General features: G+C 50.1%; 1 long non-coding RNA gene across 1 annotated transcript; it reads right to left on the bottom strand.

Moving 5' to 3' along the window:
• Positions 1-9,516: 9,516 nt before the first annotated feature.
• Positions 9,517-12,392, bottom strand: LOC147350994 (uncharacterized). The gene is made up of 3 exons (XR_015148402.1): positions 12,133-12,392; positions 11,510-11,604; positions 9,517-10,074 (listed from the first exon to the last, which is right to left on the bottom strand). It is a non-coding gene; the product is annotated as an uncharacterized LOC147350994 (long non-coding RNA).
• Positions 12,393-27,210: the final 14,818 nt, after the last annotated feature.

The raw sequence follows: 27,210 nt of genomic DNA, 5'->3' as shown, positions 1-27,210 counted from the left end.
AGCCAAAGAAAAATACAGATTTCCCACCCCCATTTCTTCTACTGTTAACACCTGGCCTCAGTGCAGCATGTTTGTTACAATCGATGACCCAACACTGACGCAGAATTATTCAGTAAAGCCCACAGTTTTCACTAGGACTCACTCTTTGTGTTGTACATCGTATGGGTTTTGAAACAAGCATAACGTCCAGTATCCACATTCCAGGAACATACAGAATAATTTCCTTGCCCCCAAAGTCCCTCGTCATCTACCTGTTCACCTCTTCCCCCTACCCAGAAACCCTGGCCACTACTGATTTTTTCTTCAATGTCTCTAGTTTTGCCTTTTCTAGAATGTCCTACGGTGGGGGTGATACAGTCTATAACCATTTAAGATCCCCAGCACTTTTTTTGTTCAAGTACATATGGAACATTTACTTATTACTCCTTTCTTTAAAAAAATGTTCATTTCATATTAGAGTTTAGTCGATTAACAAACAATGTTGTGATAGTCAGGTGTAACAGTCTAGGGACTCAGCCATACTTACACGTGTATCCATTCTCCCCCAAACTCCCCTCCCATCCAGGCCGCCACATAACACTGAGCAGAGACCCAGCTCCTATGGATTTGAGTCTTAGTTTTTGAGTTGGTGGCATGTGGCGTCTGCCCTTCACCCGGGTTGCAGACTTCTAAGGAGCAGGGACCATGTCATCTTGATGGATCTTCCGGGTTCTCCCTGGAAACATGTAGGTGCACACTGGGATGCCGCAGGCAGGAGTGTCTGGGGGGAGAACCCCACCCTGCCCTGGATGGATGGGCCAGATGGCTTTTACGATCTAAGGTTCTGAAGCTAAGCCAGGTGTCTGGAAACAGCTGTGCACCCCTTGATGCTCATCAAGTCCACCTGGCGCTGGCAATGCAGGATCCAGGAGAATGGTCACGGCTCAGGATGACTTCCAAATGTCCTTCCGATCCTCGTTAGTCGGAGCAGGTAAGCAGTGTTAAACCTCTGAGAGGAATTAGCTGTGACATAGTTAATTTACAGGGGAGCAAGTGGGTTGGTGATTACAGCTGAACTGTGTTCTGTGCGATCTGACGACAGCACACGGTTCTCCAGCTCTGGGTGAAAATCACCACTGTTTCCCATCCTCTGTCTCCATCCCCCTGACTATTGCCTGTATTGACAACATCTCTGGAAAGGGGTGATATTTCTGACTGAGCCAGATCTCTGCTCCAGGATCCCAGGAAGCAAGGAGAACACTGTCCTAGAAGCAGATGCCATTCCTCCACATTTTGTTTTAAGCCAAAGATGAGGGCTCTAAGGAACCTAAGGGCCAAGAAGCATGGATACATCATTGATTCCATGGTCTCCCCAGATAAAGACAAATCCTTAGGAGTTTAAACATCTCTGAAGTCCACGTGCAATACTCTTCTTGACTGTCCATTTCAGGACCTCCTCGTTGATAAGTTCTTCCTGATTGAAATCTATATCCACCGTGCAAACACCAAAATGTATTATTTGTTGCTCTGCTCTCTCTGGAGCAGAAAAACGACAGAGTCATAGCTGATAAGACTCCGGGAGAACTCTAAGTCCAAGAATCCAACTAAACGGGTGAATCTGAGATACTCAGAGCCTGCAAGTGTAGAGGGACCAGCTAAGAGACGTTTACCTGCAGTAGGACCTGGGAGAGTAAGTCCAGGTTGGAAGAGTTCTAATGAATGAGATGGGGAGGTCTGGCCCCAGGACACACGTGGTTCTCTCCTACTCTGATCAACCCTCAGACTCTCCTGGGCCAACACCATTGGCTACAAAGGTGTTGCAATTCTGCCTTACTGACTTTGGGATTTTAAAGCCCTTCCATTCCGGGCAACATCTCCAAGGGCTCTCTTCTCCCACCACCATTTGTGTTTTCACGTAAGACATTAAGTTCTGAATGATGGTTGAGACAGCTAGAGTGGAAGCAAAGTCTTTGGACCAAGTGGACTTGGCCAGGGTCCCCAGAGTTCCCATATGAAAAGACACATGGAGGGCAAATAAGGTCCTTCTGCCCCCCGAGTATGTCTGGATGAGGCTTCTTCCCACCCGTGAAGACTGGATTATGAGTGGCAAGAATCCACCACGGACAGCTTCTAGCCAAGCAGCTGCTGCAGCTGGGTGGGAAGAAGACCACCCCCGGCCTGGTGTGCACAGCTCCGGCTGCCTCGTTGAAGCAGGGCCCCAGCTGGTACCCGCCCCTCTGGGCCCCTGGCCAGGCCGAGCCTGACAACCTCCAGCTCATCCTGGCTGGCTCCTCTGCAGCCGGTTCTGGGAGGAGGTGTGGATGGAGGCTGGGGGAGTAGGAACGGGAGAACTCAGCAATCTGACTCTACTCTCCTGGCAGGCGAGCACTCAAAGTCCCAAGGTTTTACAGGATGATTTGAGTCTGGCTTCTTTTCAAAGCGAGAGTTACCAGGTCCTCTCCAGGGCCATAAATAAATCTCCTATGAAGATCATGATTTTATTCTATTATTCTACATGTGTGCTCAGTCATGTCTGACTCTTTGCAACCCCATGGACTATAGCCTGCCAGGCTCCTCTGTCCATGGGATTTTTCCAGGCAAGAATACTGAAGTGGGTTGCCATTTCTCTCTCCAGAGGATCTTCCTGACCCAAGGATCGAACCTGCATCTCTTGTGTCTCCCACATTGGTAGGTAGATTCTTTACCTCTGGCGCCACCTGGGAAGCCCTCTGATTTTAAGGGTGGAGGAAAAATATAAATTCTGCAGGGCAATTACAACTTGCTTCCTTAGTTAACACAAGAAATTGATTTGGAATACAGAATTACTGGGCTCAAAACCCACTGTGTTGGATGGGGGGTAGGCACATCTACCCAACACAAGTTGCTTTGTTTTAGACTAGTTTTTCTTTTTAAAAACTATTTATTTGACTGCAGAAGATCTTAGCTGCGGCACATGGGATCTAGTCCCCTGATCAGAGATCAAACCCAGGCCCCCAGCATTGGGAGTGCAAAGACTTAGCCACCTGGACTTCACCAGGGAAGTCCCTAGACTAGTTATCCTTAAGCCAGTCATTCTGAAAGTACTTAAGTGATAGAAGCTGCTGTCGGTTGGGGTCACTTCTGTCCTGTGGAAATGAAGTCATAACAAAGCAAAAAGGAAGCTCTTCACCCTTTTTTTCTATTTTCTATAATAAGAGGGCATGAATTGAGATAATCCGAAAGGAGTCTCGCCTCGTTAAGATATGTTTTCCAAACGAAGAGGCCAGAGCACGATCTTCTTTTATCCTGCTCAGAATTGTACCCAGATCTGCTGAATGACTGTTCACACCTTGTCTGACACTTAGAATATGACGGAGCCGCCTACATTTAGCTCATAACTGTTGGCTACTAACCAACTTCCATGAAGTCAGAAGTCACAGCAGGTCAATAACAGTGCCAAACAATCTGAGCTTTTTCTTATGAGATTTCCCGTCAAGATGAAGATGGGCGTCAAAAAGTGACCCGGTGGTTTATCAACAAACTATTGAAGGTTATTTATTGATCAATAACCCGTTGACACTCCTGCCCCTCTGGGCCAATTACTAGTTTGAGAAACTCAGATTTATAGTGTGTCTAGCAACCTACTGGGCTTCCCAGGTAGCTCTAGTAGTAAAGAACCCATATGCCAATGGGAAACATAAGAGACGCAGGTTTGATCCCTGGGCCTGGAAGACCCCCTGGAGGAGGGCATGGCAACCCACTAGAGTATTCTTGCCTGGAGAATCCCATGGACAGAGGAGCCTAGTGGACTACAGTCCATAGGGTCACAAAGAATCGGACACAACTGAAGCGACTTAGCATGCACACACGCATGCAGCAACCTGTTAAACCTTTAGTTTTAGGGAGAGTAGTAAATAGATATTTTTTAAATGGTAGAGATAGCATTTCTACATCCACTTGTATCCCAGCAATAATGAAGACAAACTGATGGGCGCCAAGTCCCTGACCAAATCCAATTCAAAGTAACAGATCTCCCTGATCCACCCTGTTATTTCTTAGTTATAACGCCAACTGGAGACACAACCAAATTAGGTCATTTGGGGAGGGTCTACTTACAAAGGGATTATTTGCCAAGGCGAGGGCAGATGGGAGCCAGGAACCCAGGGATGGAGGCAGTGGAGTTTTGATGACCCCAAGCCAAGAGGACAAGGGGAGGGACCAGTCCACAGCTCAGGAGGGAAGCCCGAGGGCAGAGGCTCTCACAAGAGGAGCCCTGGACTTTGGTGGAAGGACTCGGGCACCAGAGCTGGCACTCCAGGGTGATGGCCAGAGCAACAAACACCTGGCCTCCTTCTCCTCCCTCCCTGTGATCTGTAGCCAGGGCTCCACTGGCTGAACCCAGCTGGAAGCCGTGGAGCACGTAAGCCCATGGGTGTGGCTCATTCGGGTCAACCTCTGGGGGCCCGGAGCAGGATGGACAAGAGCCCTGAGGGGAGTGGACCACAGGAGACCTCAGGTGCCACCTGTCCCCATGGATTGTCCTGGTGGCTTCCATCTTGGCCCCTTCTGTTATCCATTCTTCGGGATGTCTCGTGTGTGTGTGTGTGTGTGTGTGTGTGCGTGCGCGCGTCTGTGTGTCTTTGCTCACTGACTCTGCAATGGCAAGGTCCTTATGGCCCCAAATGTGAAACTGAGGACATCAGCCTCCCTTATTCATTGATCCACGAACAGGGGAGGAGAGCAGAAGCCACACCCTGAGTTCCTCAGAACAGTATCTGGTGTTTGAGTGATCCCTGAGCATGAGACTCTCACACTGAAAGTCAACAGGCCCTCACTTCGTTTAGGACTTGAAATCCTAACCGATCAGGTCCAGTGATTAATACCATCCTTGGTAGATCTTTCCTGGTCAGGCTCTGCTACAACCAGCAGGATGGGGAGGGGCCACCTGGGGTTCCCCTCTGCCTTCAGATCAGAACTCTAAGACGTCATAGTTGTTCAGTCGCTCAGTCGTGTCCAGTTCTTTGCGACCCCGTGGACTGCAGCACACCAGGCTTCCCTGTCCTTCACTATCCCCTGGAGTTTGCTCAAACTCATTGTGTCAATGATGCCACTCAACCATCTCATCCTCTGTCGCCCCCTTCTTTCCCAGCATCAGGGTCTTTCAGCCTCCCAGACACAAGATCCTAAGCTTCCACAAACCCAGGCAACCCTGGTATTTAGCCAGCTCCTCTGGCTGAAGCTCTGGGCAAACACGAATTACTTCCTCCTAAGAAGCTATGCTGCAGCTGGAGGAAGCCCCTCAAGGGTAGACCCTCTTCAGAGCCACCAAGGTTTTGGGATGGGCACTGGAGTCTCTGTGCGCCTCCCCGGCTGGGCTCAACATCCAGGATTTGTCAGAGGATCATGGTGGTGGCTCACTTGTGTCCCTCAGTGACCCCGATTTGGAGGTGAAAGCCTGGCTCCGTGGGGCAATGTCTTCACCAACACCTGTATGTATCTGGGAGAGAAGAGGAAATACGGTGGAGAGGAAGAGCTGATGGCAGGGTGGGAAGGAGGGAGAGAGCGCAAGCAGGGTGAGAAAGAGAGAGATCTCACAGGTTTTAAATACAGGAGTATAAATATTTGAAAATCTGGGAGCTGGAAGTGAGAGGAAGATGCAGATTGGGGTTATGAAGTCAGATACCAGAAGCAGAAATGTTCGTTCTCTTGAAATATTGTGAAGGCAAGACTGTCTATTAACAAATTACACACACACACACATATGCACACACATACTCAGTTAGATACAGTATAAAAAACGACACAGATACAGAAGTACGTGCACTGATGCCCAAACACAGAGACATAGAAATACATTAAAACACATACAAGGATCTGCCTTTTGCCCCAAGGCACACATCCATCCATTCATTCACAAGTATTTACTGGGCAACCTGCTGTGTTCCAGGGATGATGCTGGGTTATAAGGATACAGTGGTGAACAAGGCCACGGGTCTTCTCCCAAGTGAGCTCATAGTCTACTGATGTGCGGAGACATACACAGAGGCACGGAGCAAGAAGCTGCTGAGGAGGTGGACCAGGGATTCTAGACCACACTGGACTCAGATGTACTCTGAGGTCTTTGAAAGAAGGTGAAAAGTTTGCATATTTGTCACTGTCTCATTACCATGGTCCCCTCAACTCCTGAGCTCTGAAGATGATGAATGAATGAGTTCAAGGATGAATAAATAAGTGAATGAATGAATGAACAATCCTGCCAACTAGCAACAAGGTTGACCCGGCCTTGGACTACCCAGAACTCCAATGTTCTATTCCACTCCTGGAGAAGAGGCGCCCCCAAGGCACACAGGCTTTGAAAGGATCAACTAAGGAAGGTGACTGGTCTTTCCAACTCAGCCAGGCTACTTGCCGGCCTTTCAGTCTCCAGGGCCTGTGATTGTGGGTGGGGCAGGGAGAACGGTCAGGTTGCAGCTCGAAAGCCAGACTCTCTGATGAGCTTTGCAAACCTGAGGTCCCTTCCTCTGGACCCAAAGCAATGGAGGAGCTTACTCCTTCCTTCATCCTGGAGCAACTCCACCCCCAGGCGATCTTGTCTGGGGTCCTATACTCTTTGCAAAGCCTGGTGGGAAACTCTCCAGCTTTGGAAGTAAAAGATGTAGGTAAAAGGTGGGTTAAACGCCTTGCTGCTGCTTCCCATCACTATGGAAAGGTGAGACCTGATTATTGTCAGGAGGAGGAGAGCCCGGGGATGGAGGATTATGCTCTGTGGAGGCTGCATTCCCATCCTACTCGCTGTGTGTGTGTGTGTGTGTGTGTACATGTGCTTGTGTATGCACATGTGTATACATGCATGCAGGAGTTAGAACAGGGCTAGGCTACAGGAGAAGGCAATGGCACCCCACTCCAGTACTCTTGCCTGGAAAATCCCATGGATGGAGGAGCCTGGTAGGCTTCAGTCCATGGGGTCACTAAGAGTCGGACACGACTGAGCAACTTCACTTGCACTTTCACTTTTCACTTTCATGCATTGAAGAAGGAAATGGCAACCCACTCCAGTGGGATTCTTGCCTGGAGAATCCCAGGGATGGGGGAGCCTGGTGGGCTGCTGTCTACGGGGTCGCACAGAGTCGGACACGACTGAAGTGACTTGGCGGCAGCAGCAGCAGGCTACCGGAGATGCCTCGGATACCCACCTGTAACCCTCAGATCAGACCGTTTCATGATCCCTCACCAACTCCCAAATGCCAGTATCTTCATTTTTCTGCTGGAAGGATTTTCCCAAGACAACATAAGACCGCTCTGCCTGCAGGAGCATGGCAGCCAGGCGAGCTGAGGAATGGCTGTCTCTGGGAGCAGCCCTTAGCCAAGGACTCTTAGGGGCTGACGCTGAAACACCTGGGCCGCCTCACCCTCAGGGCTGGGTAACCCTGAGGTGTCTTTCCAGTGTCTCCTAGAATTGACCTACATCAGGGAGAGCCAGTCTTCCGCCAGGGCGCTGGCTTCCTGCTCACCTTCCCTTCCCTGCGTCCCTTCCCCACACGCTCCCCACCCCACCAGGGCTCCCTTGTATCTCCAACCAATCTCCGAGCACATGAGTCCTTCTCCAGATGGACACATACACGGACCTCACTTCCTGCAAAGTCAGATGGACGCTAGGCTGCTGCTGACAAGACCCTCCATGGACAAGATCAGCCCTCACAGGAAGGACTGATGAGAGACTACTTTAGGGGGACGGGATTGTCCGAGGGGAGATGGCGAGGGCTGCTCTCTGTCATAAGAGGTGAGGCTTGAGTCCAGGCAGGAAGAAGCTTTCCGGGGTCCCAGTCCTTAAAGCCATCATCACAGATCTAAGAGCTGCTTTCTGGGACCAGGCGCTGAAGGCAGGGACGCAGTCCCCTGAGCGGCCCCTGGCCCTTCTGAGGTTCTTCTCGGTGGTCTCTGGGCAGAAGGAGGAGCAAAAAACCAACCCGGGGAGTATCAGTGAGAAGCCACAGGGGTTGCTTTCTGTTTTTTGGCAACTCTTAACCTTCTCAGTGACCCAAAGAAGTCATCAATTTACAAATGAATATAAATATACTCTGATATGTAACGGAGAGGGAAGAAAAGGTTTGGCTTTTTTAGAAAGAGACTTTGCTAGAAGGCAGTTGGTTAGGGTTGAGAAGGAGGATGGGGAGACGGAGGGTGGTAACGAGAGTGGATAGGGTTTCTTTTGGATGTGATGGAAATGTTCTAAAATTGACTGTGGTGACGGAAGCACACATATCTGAGAATAGACTAAAGCCACTGAGTTGTTTAAATGAGTGAATTGTATGCTATGCGAATTACATCTCAAGAAAATTGTTTACCTAAAGGGCACCTGGGGAAGCAGGGAGGGAAAGCGCAGCTTTGGGGCTGGACAGACATAGCTCTGAGTTCCAGCTTTACCACTTCCTTGCTCAGATGACAAAACATTTAACCTCCTGGAAAACCCATCTTCTTCGAGTGAAAACACTTAGGGTTGTTGAGTCGATTTAAGATCCTTTATAAAGCACTTTAAAAGCGCCTGCCACATAAATAGTAGTTAGTTTTAATAATTTTAATAATAATAATTAGCAGCTGAAAATTATAACGAAGATACTACTAGAAATTACTGTCGCATATTAAATTCTCATTCATTAGACGAGAAGGTGTGCATGTGGGCATGCTAAGTCACTTCAGCCCTGGCTGACTCTCTGTGACCCTGTGGACTAGTCTGCCGGGCTCTTCAGTTCATGGGGTTCTCCAGGCAAGAATCCTGGAGTGGGTTGCCATACCCTCCTCCAGAAGAGAGGGTAATAAGTATGAAAGGAAGTGATGCTTTCGAAAGGACGCTTACCTAATAACTGAGTTGGTTTAAGTTAAGAACTGAGAAAAAAGGGCTGAGGAAGAGACTCAGTCTCGTTATAAACTATCTTTTAAAGATTCAGACCTCAAAGAGAAATGGTCACCAACGAAAGGGCCAGTAGTGTTAATACAAGAGGAAAAATCATCTCTCTCCAGTTTGGAATATGGTGGGTAATAAGGGGTGATCGACATCTGACAGCAACAGGATGAGTGGGTTTAGGTGCTGAGGCAAAGCCAGGACCCAGACGTGCTTATCACGCCTAGAGGCTGTTTTGATAGAATCAATTGAAATGTTCTCAGAGAGAAAAAAAGAGATAGCTTGATGGAGTTTAAAATCAAGTGGAATTTGGAACCACCAGGGTACTGTTATATACCCAAGGTTTACATCTCTTGTAACTTTTTTCTAAAGCCCTGGATCTATTTAAGGAATTGAATTCACTAGATATCTGTTTATTTACTTGGTCGTGCTATGCAGCACGTGGGATCTTAGTTCCCCAGCCAGGGATCAAACCCAGGTCCCCTGCATTGGGAGTATGGAGTCTTAACCGCTGGACCACCAGGGAAACCCCTTCTTTTAATTCATGTTGCAGATTGAATTTGTTTATTCAGCTCATAAAAAAGATGAATGAATGAAACAGGAACTGATTTGTGTTGTTATTTTCTATCTAGGGGAAAAGCAATCATTGATCTGGAATATGTATTTTGCTTTGTTTTAATATCACCTCTGGCTTATCCATCTCCTAAGTGTACAGGTTTTCAAAACAGATGTAAATTAAGGTGCCCAGTCCACCACAAGTTAAGAAGTTAGCCTGCCCTGACATAGTTTCCTTGATGTTAGCAGAAGGCATGAAACTCACCCAGTCAGACATACGGGACTCTTTATCACAGCATCCAGGGTAACCAGAGTGGTGTCGTTTTTGCAACTGTTCCTTAAGCCACAGTTCCCACAAGGCATTGCAAAGAGGGCCAGGTGATACCTGGGCTTACATTGTAGGGTGTGTAAGGGAAAAAACCCCCAGATTAGGGAGCCTGAATCTTTTAAAAATGGACAGCATGCCTACCCTTGACTGCAGAGGGTGGCATTATGCCATTCAATGCTATTCACCACGACAAAGGTGCCTGCAAGTCTGTTCACAAGAGAACATAACGTGAGAGGTCCAAGGATAACCGTCTCCTAACACTCAGCAGTTGTGTCTTCATCTCCGAGCCTCAGTTTCTTCTGTCAAATGGGGATAATATCCATCTGGTACCTGGCTGGAAAGAATAAATGAAATGTTACTGTAGTCTCTTAAGCACAGTTCCTGGGCTTCCCAGGTGGCTCAGTGGTAAAGAATCCACCTGCCAAGCAGAAGACACATGTTTAATCCCTGGGTCGAGGAGATCTCCTGGTGAAGGAAATGGCAACCCATTCCCTTTTCCATGCCCGGAGAATCCCATGGATGTAGGAGCCTGGCAGGCTACAGTCCACAGGGTCACAGAGTCAGACACAACTTAAGCAACTTAGCACACACTCATGCAAACTAACATCCAAAAGAAAACTTTGCCATCGTTATTTTGTTTCATGATGGCAGCCTACCAGGTAAATAGAACATGAAGCGTGCCTTCCCTTTAGCAGAATATCAAATTTGATCAATTTCAGCCCAAAGACTCACCATTCAATAATTCAAAACTCCCAAATCCTCCAGCTCAGCAGTTCTTAGACTTTGATACACGTTTAAGTCATGTGGGAGCTTTCAAAAACTGCCACTGTCTCCAATACCAGTGAAATCACGTTCCCTGGGGACAGAACTCGGGCACCGGTAGTTTCAAAAATTCTCTAGATGATTCCAGTACGGGGTGGCTCTGGCTCTTACTCAGATCAACTAGAAGAGTTGGCATGGGCTGCTTTGCATTTCTTAAGCTGTTGCACTGGAGTGTAATTGGTCTGACTCTGAAAAGGTCACCAGGCTTTTGCAGGGGCTTCACTGAGCCCAGTGGGGAGCTGTGGCCTGGGTGAGGGGAACTGGCGCACCCAAGAAACTAAAAGGGGGTGATCCTTTCTTTAATAGAAGATAGCAGAACGCCCCTGGGAACTTCGGAATTCCAAGGAGCCTTGAGAACAGGGCTCCATACATTCTGAGCACCCAATGGATGCTTTCAAACGGCATCAGGATCCTGGGCTCCACCCCCAGGCAATCAAGCATTCTGCACGATTCAGCTTGAAAATAGTTTTAGTCCTTCCTCCTCCCTGGCAGACTAGATTATAGGATTAACTCTTCATCTCCTGGCTGGGCTACAGGGAATTCTCCCTCCTCTCTTTCCTTAGGTATAAACAATCAATAATAAAGATTTCCCTCGCTTTCTTCTCCCACTTTTCTTTGGAGTTGTTCTTATGCCGTTGCTTTAGGTTTCTGACAGATCCTGGAGGAGAAACTAAGGTAAGGTCACGCCCTGAGATGGCTTGAGACTCCTCAGTCGCCTGCTCTGTGGTTTTGCAAGGCTGTGGGCTTCCCCGTCCTTCATCCTGCCGTTGATGAGCAAAGGTGCACAGGAGGGCTTCCGGGGCCTCCAAAGTCAGAAATTTCCATTTGCTTTGAGCGGGTGTTCAATCCCCCTCACTCATAAACACGCAAATTACTCAGGTAATTGGGACACCTGAAGTCCAACAGAGCCTGATTTGTTTACATAATGCAGGCTGCAAGCAAATTACCTGATACTCGGGTGGAAGTGGGCTTTTCAGACCACGCAGAGCCTGCTGGCCAGAGCTGTTGTTTCCACAGGGAGGCTGTATTATCCTCTTGGGAGCTGGCAGAAACAGACGAGACCAGAAACAGGAGAGCTGGGGGAGGCGCTTTCCCATCACTGAACTTGTGTCCATGGTCCTAGCTGAGGCCAGCTGCGAGAGCCACTTGGCACAGGGGCTTCCTGCAGACCCCAGACTCTGAGAAGGGGACCCTGGAGCCTGATTCTGCTGGAGGCAGGCCCACCAGCTGAGCAGGGCAGTCTCTCTCTATGTCACACCATCGGAAGGCGTGGGGCAGGCTGTAGGAATTGACTCATTGGAGAAACTGAGTTCCTCCAGGACTCAAGAAGATTTTAAATCGTTGCTGCCAGGCAGGAGTGTGGGGGAAGGGGGTTGGGAAGCCTCTGCCTTCCCTAGGGAGCTGGGGCTACATCAGGGCAGGGGAGGTTAGGCAGGGCTGCAACCTTCTACTTGCCCCTCCTCTATCTCCACTGCCCCCTCCTCGATTTCCAGGTACTGGGTGATGGCACAGACTTTAGAGCTTTGTTCCTTCCCTCTTCCTGGGCAGCTGCTGGGCCCGTCCTACCCACCTTAAGTCTCGCAGGCCTCCACGACTCACATCACAGGCCTGTCGCGGGGGAACCGGGCAATGAGGTCAGGCAGCGAGGGACATGATGGCTTCACGAAGAGGAGGGGAGCCTAGATGGAGGGGCAGAGTTTCGGGAATGGAAACCAAGGAAGGATTAGGATTGACGCCTGACACTTGTAAAGCTAAAAAGGTAGCCTGAAGAAGTCCCCAAAGAGGGACTGCCCCCGGGAAGCGTGGCCTTCAGTGAGAGGCGCGGCTGCCACTTGGAGGTGTGGCCTTTGGTGGGAGGTGTGGCCCTCAGTGGGAAGCGTGGCTGCCACTGGGAGGCGGGGCCTTCGGTGGGAGGCGTGGGCCTCACTGGTAGGCAAAGATGATTGGCCACTCCACATGGGCGCGGCCCCTGCCCTTGGGCCAAGCTCCAGAGCCTGATTGCCCATTGCTAACCTGTTCTACCTCTCGATTGTTGTCTCAAAGGTCAGAATAGACTTCTTAGACAAATTGCCTCTGGCTAGTCCTTGGGGACTGAACTCTCAAAATTAATTGGCCCAAATCTCAGCCCAGTTTGGGCTTTATATTGCTACTGGGTGGGCGTGTCTCACGGGGGAAGGGTTAAAAAGAGCAGCCGGAGACCTGGCCCGGGGGACTGTGTTGGGGGCAGCCTGTGCCGGAGACAGGAGGAACAGGGTCCCTGATGGAGCCCCAGGAGGCAAAGAGAGAGGGAACTTTATAAATCACCAGCTCCCTTTAAAAAATGGAGTTTAACCTCCCTCAGCTTTCCTCCTGAATTTATTAGCAGTTTCATTTCCTTGGGTAATAATTCATTATCTCCTTCCCAAGCCTGGGGGGGCAGTGCTGGCCTAGAAGTGGCATTTACCTTCCACAACTTTAAGTGATGCTTTTTTAGCTGTCATCTTCAGATCACTTTCAGCCCCGGCCCTGTACTTCTCATCCCCACGGACAACATCGACGTGTCTGACACAGACTTGGAGGGGTGGTCCTCTCCTCACCTCCACTTCCCTCTCCTCCCCTCCCCGCCCCAGCACTGCAACCCATCTGTATTCTGATGCTGTTTGCACCGGAGCCTTTCTCTATTGTGAAGTAAGACAGCCGCGAGCTGCAGGGAGATAGAGCCGTTCTGCTGGAGCCGAGATAAGTGCTGCTGGGAGGGAACCCAGTGGAGGGTTGGAGGGGGCCACATGTGTCAGCTTAACGGGAGGATCTGAAAAAGTTATTTCAATCCCGTCTCTATGTGGGAAACTGGCAGATGCCCTTCTGTGGAGTGAAAGTTTTTCTCTTCCTCTCCATCCTCTCTGCCAAGAAAGGGAGCTTGATTATCAAGGGGCGTGAGGATGCTTTTTCACTGGGGAAAAAAAAGTCCTTTTCCCAAATCCAGTCTCTGCTCCAATGCCAGAAACACTGCATTCTAACGCCCAATATGGCAGGCTGGGGAGGAGGATGGGCAGTCAATCCCATTAGCCAGCGTGCGTTCCTCCACGTGTTGATCCACTGCTGCCCCCTGTCAGCACCTACTGTGTCCAGACACTGGACACTGCACGAAGCAATACAAAAGCCAATGTGGTCACTACCCGTGGAGCTACGGTCAAGTGGCATGTTTTTGCTACTTGGTAATTGACCTGGCGGCTTCCCCAGAGGCGCACTAGTAAAGAATCCACCTGTAATGCAAGAGAGGTTCGATCCCTGGGTCGGGAAGATCCCCTGGGAAAGGAAATGGCAACCCACTCCAGTACTCTTGCCTGGAAAATCCCATAGACAGAGGAGCCTGGTGGCCTACAGTCCAAGGGCTTGCAAAGAGTCGGACATGACTGAGCAACTAACACTTTCACTTCACTTTCAACCCCACAGAGAAAGGGAGGGAAAAGGGTGGCATGCAGATCATATGCAAATCACATGCAAATCAGCACCCTGGAAGCTTTTGGATTCAGGGCTGGGGAGAGTCATGCAACTCTGCAGGCGAGATTAAAAGCTGGTGGTAAGAGTGAGGTCTTTCTCTGTTGTGCAGTCTCCTCCTGGCCGTCAGCTCCCACGGGCCCAGGCCTGACTCATGAAGCAAACCCAGGCTCCTTGCAGACGAAAGACCGGCAGAGTGACACCTGGAGGGGCCCCCTGTGCTGGGCTTCTCTTGGCCCAAACCCCCATTCCCTCTCTTCCTTACTCAGGCCAGCAGCTGGGACTGGACTGGGGGCCCTTGGCACCTTGGGCACTTGTGTCCTATTTGTCAAAATTGTAACATGATGTCACAGCCTTAACGGCTGAGTGGTTCCTTCGGAGTGATGCTGCTCTCCTGTTAATGGACAACACCTGTTTTCTGGGCTGCTGGGAGGAAGGGCAGGGGTGGAGGAGAGGCTGGGCAACAGCCTACCTTGTTCAGCTCAGCTGGGGGTGTGTCGCCACTCCTGAATCACGGGGAGTCACCCAGCCCAGAGTTCCAGGTCTCCAACCTCCGAGAGCTGCCAGGGAAACTCTTGGCAGATTCCACTCCAAATCTGCAATCAGCTGGCTGAGCCTGTCTGGACCTCTTAGTTGGGTGCATTTCTCTCATCTCCACAAGAAGCATCACACATTTATGGTCTCATCTGCCTGTAGGACACCTTTCCCAGACAGTTCTCTCCTCCTCGTCAGATTCCTCCTCCTCATCAGATTCCTCCTGGTACACTTTCTGTCCCCCGATCAGCTTCCAAAAGCCATGGAGAGCAGAACATTGAAAAGGACACCCAGAGGCCAGAACTCAAGATGAGCTCTGTCACTTCCAAGTCACATGGTCTTGGGCAAGTCATGGACCTTGTCTGAGCGCTGGTAACTTCATCTTTCAATAACGAGAAGATGAAGCAGGCTTTGCTGAGCTGTGCAAATAAAGGGAGGTGTATGTGAAAGCACTTAGCACAGGTGCAGGCACATTGTGGGTGCTCAACTATGGATCTGGGAGAAGGCAATGGCACCCCACTCCAGTACTCTTGCCTGGAAAATCCCATGGATGGAGGAGCCTAGTAGGCTGCAGTCCATGGGGTCGCTAAGAGTCGGACACGACTGAGCGACTTCACTTTCACTTTTCACTTTCATGTATTGGAGGAGGAAATGGCAACCCACTCCAGTGTTCTTGCCTGGAGAATCCCAGGGACGGCGGGGCCTGGTGGGCTGCCGTCTATGGGGTTGCACAGAGTCGGACACAAATGAAGCGACTTAGCAGCAACAACTATGAATCTATTTATAGGCTTATACAAATAAAGTCTGCGTTTGAGTGGTCCTCTAAGTGTGGTCCCCAGATCATGACTAGCTGCATCACCATCAGGGAGCTTGCTAGAAGTAAGCATCCCTAGGCCCTGCCCTGGACCTGAACATCCACTTAGCCATGTCCGGCTCTGTGCGGCCCCATGGACTGCAGCCTTCCAGGCTCCTCTGCGTGGGATTCTCCAGGCAAGAATACTGGAGTAAGTAGCCATGCCCTCCTCCAGGGGATCTTCCTGACCCAGGAATCAACCCCAGGTCTCCTATATTGCAGGCAGATTCTTTACCACCTGAGCCACCGGGGAAGCCCTGGACCTAAGGAGTCTGGAAATGCTGGGTGAGGTCCAGCAATCTGTTCTATTAATAACAAGCCCTCCAGGTGGCTTGGCTGCATGCTCCAGGGTGAGACCCAGGGGTGGGACCACTAAATGCTCTGTCCGATAAGCCATAAATCACTGTGTGCTAACTTCTGAGTCACATGGCTTCGGAGGAGAAATCATAAGCAGTAGGGTTCTCAGAGTAACAGAACCAACAGGAGAAATAGACAGATAGGAAGATAGGTTGCTTAGAATTCACTCAGATGATCATGGAGGCTGATTATGAGACTTCCCATGATCTGCTGTCTGTGAGCCAGAGATCCCAGGAGCCAGCGGTGTAGTTTGAAGGTCTGGGAGCCAGAGAGCTGATGATGAAGGTTGCAGTCAGAATCTGAGGCCCCGAGGACCAGCAGTGCCGAGGGTGAGGCAAGATTGATGTCTCCGTGCTAACCAGGCAGACAGTAAATTCAAGCTCTCCGCCTTTTTGTTCCCTTCAGGCCCTCTGTGGATTGGAGGAGACCCACCCACACTGGAGAGGACCATCTGCTCTGCTCAGTTCACCAATTCAAATGCTAATCTCTTTCAGAAACACTTTGGCGGACACACCCAGACAGAATGTTTAGCCAGCAAGCTGAGCATCCCGTGGCCCAGTGCAGTGGACACATGAAATTAACCATCACGCAAAACAAATAGTGGGAAAAGCAGCTTCCAGCCCACGGACCATGTGTGAGGCACGCTTCCATTGATCCGCTGAACCCACACATCCACCCTCGGTACTGGCACGGATATTCTCCCCATTGTATGGAGGAGAAAACCGAGGCACCTGGAGGTAACTTGGCAGGCTCTGAAACCGAGCTTTCCAGCTCCAGAGGCTGCAGGCCATGCCCATCCCACCAGCAGGCAGCCGGGATCTGGGGGATCAGAGGGATCCAGAGTCAGGGCCTGGTGAAGAAGGAGGGTGTGTGTACACACAGCAGACTGAGGCGAGGACAGGCAGAGGATCCTAGGGAAGCCTTTTTGGGGAAATTATCTAAGCTCACAAGCTCTCCTCCATTATACTCAGAGCTCCCTGCCTGTCTTTTTGTTTTTTTACTGCACCACGTGGCAGGCATGTGGGATCTTCCAGGGATGGAAGCCTCACCCCCTGCATCAGAAGCGCAGAGTCTTAACCACTGAACCACAAGGAAGTCCCCCTGCATGTCTTTTAATGTGTTTATCACAAAAGAAAATCAGAGATGTATTGTGTTTGTATCTGTTCAATGTCCACATTGCCTGGGCTTCCCCGATGACTCATCGGTCAAGAATCCACCTGCAGTGCAGGAGCTGCAGGAGACGTGAGTTTGATCCCTGGGTGGGGAGGATCCCCTGGAGGAGGAAATGGCAACACACTCCAGGATTCTTGCCTGGAGAATCCCATGAACTGAGCCTGGCGGGCTGCAGTCCACAGGGTCGCAAAGAGTCAAACACAAGACTGAAGCAACTTAGCCTGCACACACTACGTTGCCTGCTGGGCGATAAGCTACTTGAGGGCAGGGACCACATCCGTGTGACACGTGGAATCCCCAATATAGTGCAATGCCCGCACACCGCAGACCACAGCTGCTGAGGGAATAAATGAATGAGCAGTATGCCTTCCCCTCCCTCCCCACTGTAATTATTTTCAGGTCTGTGTTCCTTCTAGACCGAGACCCCCTTGACCACACAGACTGTCTTATCCAGCTCCGTACACACAGTCCCCTGAACAATGGCTGGCGTCATATTTGCCTTTTGAGTTGAACCCAATCTCACTTTGAGGTCCAGTGGACCCTGTCACTAATACAATCATCCATCGTTCCTGTTCGGGGAAGAAAGGAAGGCTGAAGCCGGAGACTCCAAAAAGCTGGACCAGATTTTTACAATTTTCCTTTATCATGAAGTGCCCGCAGATTATAATTCCCTGAGGGTAGGACCCAGCATCCCAGTTCCTGGGTACCAAGATGGAGCTGGAGGAAGATTCAGCCCTCCCTGGCAGCTTCTTTGGCCTGGTGGAAAGGCTGGAGCTTCAGGGTAAGTAACTGCTACGAAAGGGCTCCACTTAACCCTCTTTTTTTGCAAACCTGAGACTGTGAGTCAACCCTCAATTAACCTATTCTCCCAGATTCCGCTCAATGCAAAAGGTTTTATTCGGAAGACAGGAAAGCTATTTTAGGATTGCCAATGTGATGGAGTTGATACCAAACCGGAATAGGTCAATGCTTTTCCTGTTCCCCCAGAGATTCGTGGCCCCAGCTGCCAACTGGGTATAAAACGCCAGGCTGCAGGGGAGGACTGTCCCTCCATACACTCCTCCCCAGCCCCCGAGCCCCCACTCTCCCTCACCCACTAGAGCAACTGCAAGGAGGCACCCCTAGTATTTTGCTTAGAAATCCTGTTAAAATAACGAGCCTCGCTTCTCTCTCCGCTTCTGTTGACCCCTGACAGTTCCGGTCCAACCCATACACCATCTTTGTTGGCCAAATGGCAGCTTCTCCTACAAAGGGACAGACCACAAAGCCTAGGAAGGTCTATTTTTGGAAAATTATTTAAGCTCTTATACCAACCCTATTTTTAGCCCAAACTTATTTTTTCAGAAAGTAATGGGTAAGTTGGCTCTGTTCAGGGTATGTGCCAGGAACTGGGGGGCCAGGGGAGACATAAAGACCCGAGTGAGATCATGCATAGTGCTGAGAGGAGGTCACGATGCTGGGGGAGCCTGCTCCTTCCAGGAGGATGCGTCACGGAGACATTCATTTGTTCTGGTCTGTGCCCTCTTTATATTAATGAAGCAGCGACTTTGATATTCACTGAAATGTTCCAGATATACAGCCATTGACTGGAGACCGTGAAAGCCACCATTTCTCAACCAAGTAGTTAAGGTATTAAGCAGTGGTGGAGAGGAGGGTGAGGAGGGCAACCGATGGGAGGGTGGATAAATAAGTGATGGCATAGCCGTGAAGGAATATTATGCAGCCATTAAAAATGCATATGCAAAGGATATTTAATGGCCTGGAAGATGCTCACAGTTTAAGAGTAAGTTAAAAAAAGTGAGAACTTAGAATTTCATATTCAGGACAGGCCACGTGTGTTGAAAGAGAACTAGGAAGAAATGTATCAAAAGTTTCCTTCTTTATGCATGTATGGATTTTCCATCTTCCCTGCAATTTGCCTTTATTCAATGTAGTTTAAAATCTTTCTTGACGTTAAAACCTTTTTCAAGTACAAAATAAAACATTCTCTGTGTAGAAATAAATTTGAATTATATTATAAATGAAAGCTGTTTTCTGCCATAGCTTTTGATAATCATTTGGTATATAGTCTATAGAATTTGTATGTGGTGTATATATATCTATATATATACATATATATATAATATTTATATTGTTGCTGTTGTTTAGTCACTAAGTTGTCTCCTACTCTTTTGTGACCCCATGGATGGTAGCCGCCAGGTTTCCCTGTCCATGGGATTTCCCAGGCAAGAATACTGGAGTGGACAGCCATTTCCTTCTCCAGGAAGGATCTCTCCCGACTCAGAAATCAAACTGGCATCTCCCGAATTAGCTGGTGGGTTTTTTTACCACTGAGCCACCAGTATGCACACACATGTGCATACATGTATACACACATGTGTAGATATTACACATATGATAACATATATAGGTATCTATACATGGGCTTCCCTGGTGGCTCAGAGGTTAAAGCATCTGCCTGCAATGTGGGAGACCTGGGTTCGATCCCTGGGTCGGGAAGATCCCCTGGAGGAGGAAATGGCACCCACTCCAGTCTTCTTGCCTGGAGAATCCCATGGACAGAGGAGCCTGGTGGGCTACAGTCCACGGGGTCGCAAAGAGTCAGACACAACTGAGCGACTAAACCACCACCATCCATATATACAGGCTTCCCAGGTGGTGCTACTGGTCAAGAACCTGCCTGCCAATGCAGGAGATTTATGAGACCTGGGTTCGATCCCTGGGTCAGGAAGATCCCCTGGAGGAGGACATGGCAACCCACTCCAGTGTTCTTTCTGGGAAACCCCATGGGCAGAGGAGCCTGGCCCATGAGGTCACGAAGAGTCAGATACGACTTAGCAACTAAAACAGCAACCAACAGCATGGGCTCCACAGATGAGGTTAAGGGGAGATCTGGAGGTGCAGAGTGCGTCCTGAGTGATTCAGGTGGGCCGTGTAATCACAGGGTCCTTATGAGAGGGCGGCAGGAGGGTCAGAGAAGGCGTGAGGAGGGCAGCAGAGCTCAGAGCGACAGATTGCTGGTTGGAAGGGAGCCACAGCCAGGAAGACAGGCAGCCTTAGAAACTGGAAAAAGCAAGGAGCAGATCCTGCCCTGGAGCCTCTTGAAAGGCAGGCCCTGTGTTTTCCTCGATTTTGCCCGCCTAAGACTCATTTTGGGCTTCTGATCTCTGAAACTGTAAGATAAAAGACTTGTGCTGTTTTTCGCCACTAGCCTTGTGATAAGTTGTTCAACCACTGCAGGAAACTCGCACACCTTATCTCAGGGTCAGCTTTGGCGGACCCCATCCCAAGATGTAGAATTTCAGCTGATTCCCTTCTGTTCAGTATGGCATCTCCAACAGCTTCCCACCGTGGGAGCTTTTCTGTATATAATCAGAAAAGCATTCTTTTAAAAAGTCTGTAAAATGATCATAGGGCTTCCCAGTTGGTGCTAGTGGTAAAGAACCCGCCTGCCAATTCAGGAGACATGAGTTTGATCCCTGGGTCAGAAAGATCCCCTGGAGGAGGGCATGGCAACCCACTCCAGTATTCTTGCTGGGAGAATCCCACGGACAGAGGAGCCTGGCGGGCTATGGTCCATAGGGTCATCAAGAGCTTCAAGTCATGCTTCAAGTTGCTTCATGACTGAAGCAACTCAGCGCGCACACAAAATGGTTATAATGGGAGGGGGTGTGAGGGAATGTAGTTGTTCACTCCACAAATACTTTGCTGAATGCCTCCTGTAGTCCTAGGCATATCAGTGAGAAAAACCAAGATTTCTGCCTGCTAGGAGCTTATGTTGTAGCCATTTTGTTCCAGGGAGACAGATAAAAAAAATTGTAAATGTAAGAACTAAGCAGATCTTGTAGGAAGTTAGAGGTCACACATACAATGGAATGAAAGTACAAGAAGAGCGAGCTTGGGTGAGGACTGACTGCGTGTTTAAATACTGCGGTCCGGGGGACTTTGCTGCTGGTTCAGGGGCTGAGATTCCACGCTTCCAATGCAGGGGACCCAGGTTTGATCCCTGGTCATGGAACTAGATCCTGCAGGCTGCAACTGAGAATTCGCGTGCCACGACTGAAGACCCTGCCTGTCGAAACTAAGACCCGGTGCAACGAAATAAATGAGCAAATAAACATTTAAAAAATACTGCGGTCCATGTCAGCCTCACTTGATTTATTCCTTTAAGTGATCACTTATATCATACTTACTCAACTTCAGTTTCTAAGTACTTCACAAACATCACATTACTTCATCTTCATTACAGCCTTGTGAATGAATGCCCTTATTATCTCCATTTTACAGATGAGAAAACTGAGGCACAGCAAGGTGAAATAACACTGGGAGCATCCGATGGCTGGCGGGTGGGAGGAAAGGGTTGTGAGCTCAGGCCACGTGGCTCCAGTCTGGCCTCCCGTCCTCTATACAATGCCGCCTGAAGTCTGAGAAAAAACCTCAAGGCCATAAAGGAGTCGGCCATGCAGATCTCTGTGGGAGAAGCATTCCCAGAGAAAGGAGGGCCAGTGCAAAGGCCCTGAGGCAGAAGCATGTCTGGGTTATGTGGCCGCCCTGGCAAGGCTCCCGCTGTGGCCAACAGGGATGGGCAGGGAGATGGTGGTCAGTGCTGTCACTCCGGCCATGGTGAGGACTTGACCTCTGCTTCGGGGAGAGGGGAGACGAGAGGGATTCTGAGCTTCAGCTGCTGTTTGAGAGTGGGCTACCCCAGGCAGAAGTGGATCAGGAAAGCCAGCTGGAGATGCTGGTGGCCCGGACAGGATGGCAGCAGTAGAAAAAAAGAGGAGCGGTGGTGGGATTCTGGACGACCTGAGGTAGAACCCACAGGACTTTCCGATGCAGGGGACGTGGAACACGGGAGAAACAGGAGCACCCCGGACGACACGGAGCCACAGCTGGGAGACAGCGTTGCTCTCCACCGAGATGCAGGGGATGCTTGTTTTCTAACAAGAGCGGCAACTCCCTCTGAAGACAAGATCTCAGCATAACACTTTGGGATGACAATAACTGTCTTGCTACAAAGGTGTTATATCCCAAGGAGCTATCTTTCAAAGGAATCTATAGTAGAAATGATAACGCTTGCTTGACACTTTCATATCCACTGGAATGTGAGCGTGTGAGCACGTCGAGAGGAACATCAAAAAACCCCAAAGGGCCCAAGGTCAAGACCCACGTTGAACTTCTGGAAGTCAGCCTCAGGAGTTAGAAGGAAACCTCTCCTAACTGTCCCCTGGCTGGGAGCTGGGCAAATGGTACAATGCCTTAGGACCCCAAGCTCAACCCCAGCCTCCACTGTTGACCACAGCTAGCTTCTGCTCGTGATCCATCCACATGACTGTATGTGGATTATTCCAGCAGTCATGAGGAGGAAATGACAACCCACTCCAGCACTCACGCCGGGAAAATCCCGTGGACAGAGGAGCCTGGTGGGTTACAGTCTGTGGGGTCACAGAGACTCGAACACGACTGAGCAACTGATCACACACGCACACACAGAAGCCTCTGAGCTGCTACTCTCAGGGAAAGGGTGGGAACTGTCCCTGATTTTTTAATCGATTTCACACAGCATTACTTTCTTTGCAAAGAGGGCAGGAAGAGACTCTTCATGCCTAAGACACTTAAAACTTTCCTCCCATCATCATCAAGCTCCAAGAATTCTGACTGGCAGAAAAAAACACAGCCAATGAAGACAGTCCAAAATTGGACAAAAATATGACCTAAGGATAGTGAGACAGCTGTAAGGTCTCACGGTCACCACCGACGTTTACAGAACAAGCGGCAGGGAGACAGAGCCTGCCAAGGAAATGAATCCCCTAAGGAAGTCAGTAACTCAGAGATCAGACACTCTAAGTCCATGCTGCTGCTGCTGCTGCTAAGTCGCTTCAGTTGTGTCCGACTCTGTGAGACCCCATAGACGGAAGCCCACCAGGCTCCCCCGTCCCTGGGACTCTGCAGCCAAGAACACTGGAGTGGGTTGCCATTTCCTTCCCCAGTGCATGAAAGTGAAAAGTGAAAGGGAAGTCGCTCAGTCATGTCCGACTCTTAGCGACCCCATGGACTGAAGCCTACCAGGCTCCTCCGTCCATGGGATTTTCTAGGCAAGAGTACTGGAGTGGGGTGCCATCGCCTTCTCCGATAAACAGGGACAAAGACCTACTAATGATGGCTTCAGTGTGGGACAGAAGGCACAGCTCAGACCTTGTACAATCAAATAACATGAGAGTCTCGATGGAGGATCTCACCAGCCAGCTCATTCCGGCCCTGTTGGCTGTAGTTATCTTCTCATTGGCTGCACTTAACACCCCATTGGCTGTGGGCATCACCCCATTGGCTGTGGTTGTCCATATGTGAGAACTGGACCATAAAGAAGGCTGAGCACCGAAGAATTGATGCTTTCGAAATTTGGTGCTGGAGAAGACTCTTGAGAGTCCCCTGGACCGCATAGACATCTAACCAGTCCATCCTAAAGGAAATCAACTCTAAACATTCATTGGAAGGACTGATGCTGAAGCTGAAGCTTCAATACTTTGGCCACCTGATGCGAAGAGCCGACTCATTGGCAAAGATTCTGATGCTGGGAAAGATTGAAGGCGGCAGAGGATGAGATGGTCGGATGGCATCATGGATTTAATGGACACGAATTTGGGCAAACTGCAGGAGAGAGTGGAGGACAGAGGAGCCTGGTGTGCTGCAGTCCATGGGGTTGCAAAGATTGGACACGACTTAGCAACTGAACATGAGCAACAATCCCTCTTGACTTTGCCCTTTTTGGAGTAATTCTAATCTTTCTCTAGAGGAGGGGCTTCAGTGAAGGGGCTTGGCTGATCTTGCCCTAATATCTGATTCCCTCTTTCTACTCCCCATTACTGCTGATGAGAACAATGTGGGTTTGGGGGAGAGACGGGCATCTTGAAAGCTTTCTGTTTATCAGTCAGTCTGTGAACAACTATCTATCTCTGGCTTACTTTGTGCCAGGCATGTGCTAAGCATTGTTGTATAATAGGCTCTCAATAAATATTTGTAAGCCTTATGAAGGGATATAAATTTTAAGAGCCTACCTGGGCAGAAAGCCAGCTTCAAACTCCAAGTATTTCCAGACCTCTTCCCTTGAAGTGTTGTCTTGGGAGAGAGGGCAGTGGGGCATTGGCCAGGAACCCAGGACAGGGCGGGATGGGACCCTGGCTTCTCTGCACCGTGTCCCCGCCCTGGATGCTCGTCAGGCTTGCTGTGGCCATGACATCCCTCCCCGCTGTCAGTTTCCCATCTCTCTGGGAGAAGCCAAGGGTCTTAGTAAACATCATCTGGCAACCTCCAGCCTTCACCCCTAAACCTGACTCCTCTCCAGCACTCAGGCCTGCCTGCTCAAGTGAACTTGATCTGGGTGTCTGACTGGCCCGTCTCATGGGTCCCTCAAGTCTCATGCTTTAGATCTGATGGATCACATCTTGGCCTGACAGGTGCCCACAGCCGGGCAGACCCATATACATGCAGTCATATTCAGTTATAAATATCTATAGAGTGCAATACCAAATAATTGTGGGGTATATTTCACCCTGCCTGTTGAACACATTGCAAGAAAGGAATTGATCCCTGCTGTTTCATTTATTAGATGGTGTAATACCACAAAAATCGCTTCCACAATATCCCAAACTAAATCATTTATTCTTGACAAAAATCCAATAAAGAGCTCAATCCTTCTCCATAGGCAGATAAAGCACAGATTAATGGGGCTGCCTAGATCAAAAAATGCTGGGAAAATGAAAGCGAGATAGAGAGAGAAGTCCCTTCCTCCTCCTCACTTCCCCCAAGGCTGCCTGGGCTCAGGGTTTTATTACAAAAAGCCGCCTAAGTATTACAGGCTAATCCGTAAATCCCAGCCCAGTAAAATATGTGACGGATTTGTAAATTGTGCCCTTTACAAATCTGATTGAGCTTCCTTTTTGCTGGGAGTTTTGCCTTCCTCCTCTTCTTGTCACCTTTTCCCCACTACCCATGCTCACCAGCAGCCTGGGGTCTGCACTGGGCAGTAAGGGACCCCACACACTGCTTCCCAGTGAGCTCAGTCCCCTCTGTGACTTGACCTGTGGAGGGCAGAGACAGCTGGCGGTACAAGAGGCTGAAACGATCTTCAGTCTCTTTCCACTTACCGTCTTCGGAGATCTGGTGTGGTCGGGGTGAGAGCCAGCGTGGCGGGTATCAGAGGTGTGGGGCATATTTCAGCCAGCGCAGACCTAGTAAAAGGCTGGTCCAGGGGACACTTCGCTGGTGGTCCAGAGGCTAAGACTGAGGTCCCACAGCAGAGAGCCCGGGTTCGATTCCTGGGCAGAGAACTGGATCCCACAGGCTACAACTAAAGATCCTGCATGCCTCACCTAAGACCTGATGCAGCCAAATAAATCATTAAAAAAAAAAAAAGACTTCAGGGGCAGGGGGTATACATCATTTCTAGTGGAGAAAGGAGAGGATCAAGCTGGTGGTCCTCAGAGCCTCAGATGAGCTGTCCACAAGACCCCTTGCAAGCATCTCTCATCCTGCCCGTGAACTTAAGCCTTAAACAGCCTTAAACCCCCACGGCAGGTGGGTGTCCAACACCCATCAAGGCAGGAGCCCAACCCCGGGTCCAAGGACCAGTACCAGTCCTGGCCTGCTAGGACTCCAGCCGCACAGTAGGAGGTGAGCCTCAGGTGCTCGAGTGAAGCTCCACCTGTATTTGCAGCCGCGTCCCATTGCTCCGATTACTGCCCGAGCTCCACTTCCGGTCTGAGCAGTGGTGGCATTAGATTCTCAAAGGAGCTCAAACCCTCCTGCTCTTGAATCATCCTGAAACCATCCCCCTACCCCCAATCCGTGGAAAAATTGTCTTCCACGAAACTGGTCCCTGGTGCCAGAAAGGCTGGGGCTGCCGCATCAAGGTACCTATCCTACACGGTCCTCTGTGTACGCCCTTCTCGGGGGGCACGGAACAATTGTCTGCATGTGCCCAGGACTAGGAGGCTCTCTCAGATACAGGGCTTTCAGCGAGAAGACTCAAGAAGTCCCAGGCACCCTGGGATGAGTCACCTGCTCTGTGTCCTCTGCCAGATAGTTCAGGTCCTTTGGCCCCGAGAAGAGCTAACTACTCAGGCTGGCTTTTCGATTTCTCCACCACTTTCCTCTCAGGGATCGGGCCCAGCAGAGTTCACTTACTACTGGTACCTGTTGGCAAGTCCCATAGCTTCCCCAGCCTCAGTTTCCCCACGTGAAGCTTTGTAGTGTGTCAAGTGTGGTCATCGCTCAGTCGTGTCCGGCTCTTTGTGACCCCATGTATGGTAGCCCACCAGGCTCCTCTGTCCATGAGATTCTCCAGGCAAGACTACTGGAGTGGGTTGCCATTCCCTTCTCCAGGGATCTTGCCGACCCAGGGATCAAACCCAGGTCTCCTGCACTGCAGGCAGATTCTTTACCGTCTGAGCCCCCAGGGAAGCCACACTCTGTAGCATGGTTGTACGACTTAAAGAGAAAATACAAGTGAAGGGCTGAACGGCCGCCCGGCAGACAGTGAGTCCAGGGTGACGTCACATTGTCGTTGTCACCCTAATCATCATCTGGACTCATCTCCTTAAGCAAAGCCACGAGAAAAGGAAGAGACTGGTGAAAGATCCTCCTGGAAGAAGTGACATTCTTGCCTCGCCAGCTCACAACAAGCACAGCCCCTCCACCCTGGATCAGAGGGTTGGCTGAAGCCCAGATGTTCAGTCTTTAAAGAAGCCCGTAAAGCAGGCAGCTGGGATGCAGATGGCGGGCTGGGGAGCATGGCTTGCCGTGTGGCACGGGGCCTTTCGTGGTTCTGATGCTGTGGGGCCGCACTCCAGCACCCCAGGAACATGACTCCTTCCTTTCCTTGAAGATTTCCGCTGGCAGAGGAAAGAGGGTGTTGGGACGGTTGCCCTGGCAACTTTGCTCACGGCCCCTCCCCACACTTAGCCTGGAAACAGGGCTGGGGGAGGGTAGGTTCCTAGGGGGCCAGCCATCTGGAAGGGCATTCATTTGCAGGTTTATGAAAAGTATGACCAAAAAGTAACGCTCCGGAGAACAAGGCACCCCCCAAAACTCTGTCCCGGCTCAGCCCCATCTCCGTCCCTGGATGCAGATGTCCCGAAAATTCCAGAGTGACAGCTGGTGGGAAGTTCTTCCTGCCTTTCCACCCACATCTTTTCAAAGGAGAAAAGGATGCCTTTGGAGTAAGAGGCTCGTCTCAGCTGCCGACCGGGTACTTTT

This window comes from Bos grunniens, chromosome 19 (assembly GCF_055505025.1).
Source record: "Bos grunniens cultivar Pamir isolate PY7600 chromosome 19, Bosgru_T2T1.0, whole genome shotgun sequence".
In the NCBI taxonomy this organism is placed as follows: Eukaryota; Metazoa; Chordata; class Mammalia; order Artiodactyla; family Bovidae; genus Bos; species Bos grunniens.
The sequence above is the reverse complement of the archived record's forward strand: the minus strand, read 5'-3'. Positions and strand labels throughout refer to the sequence as shown.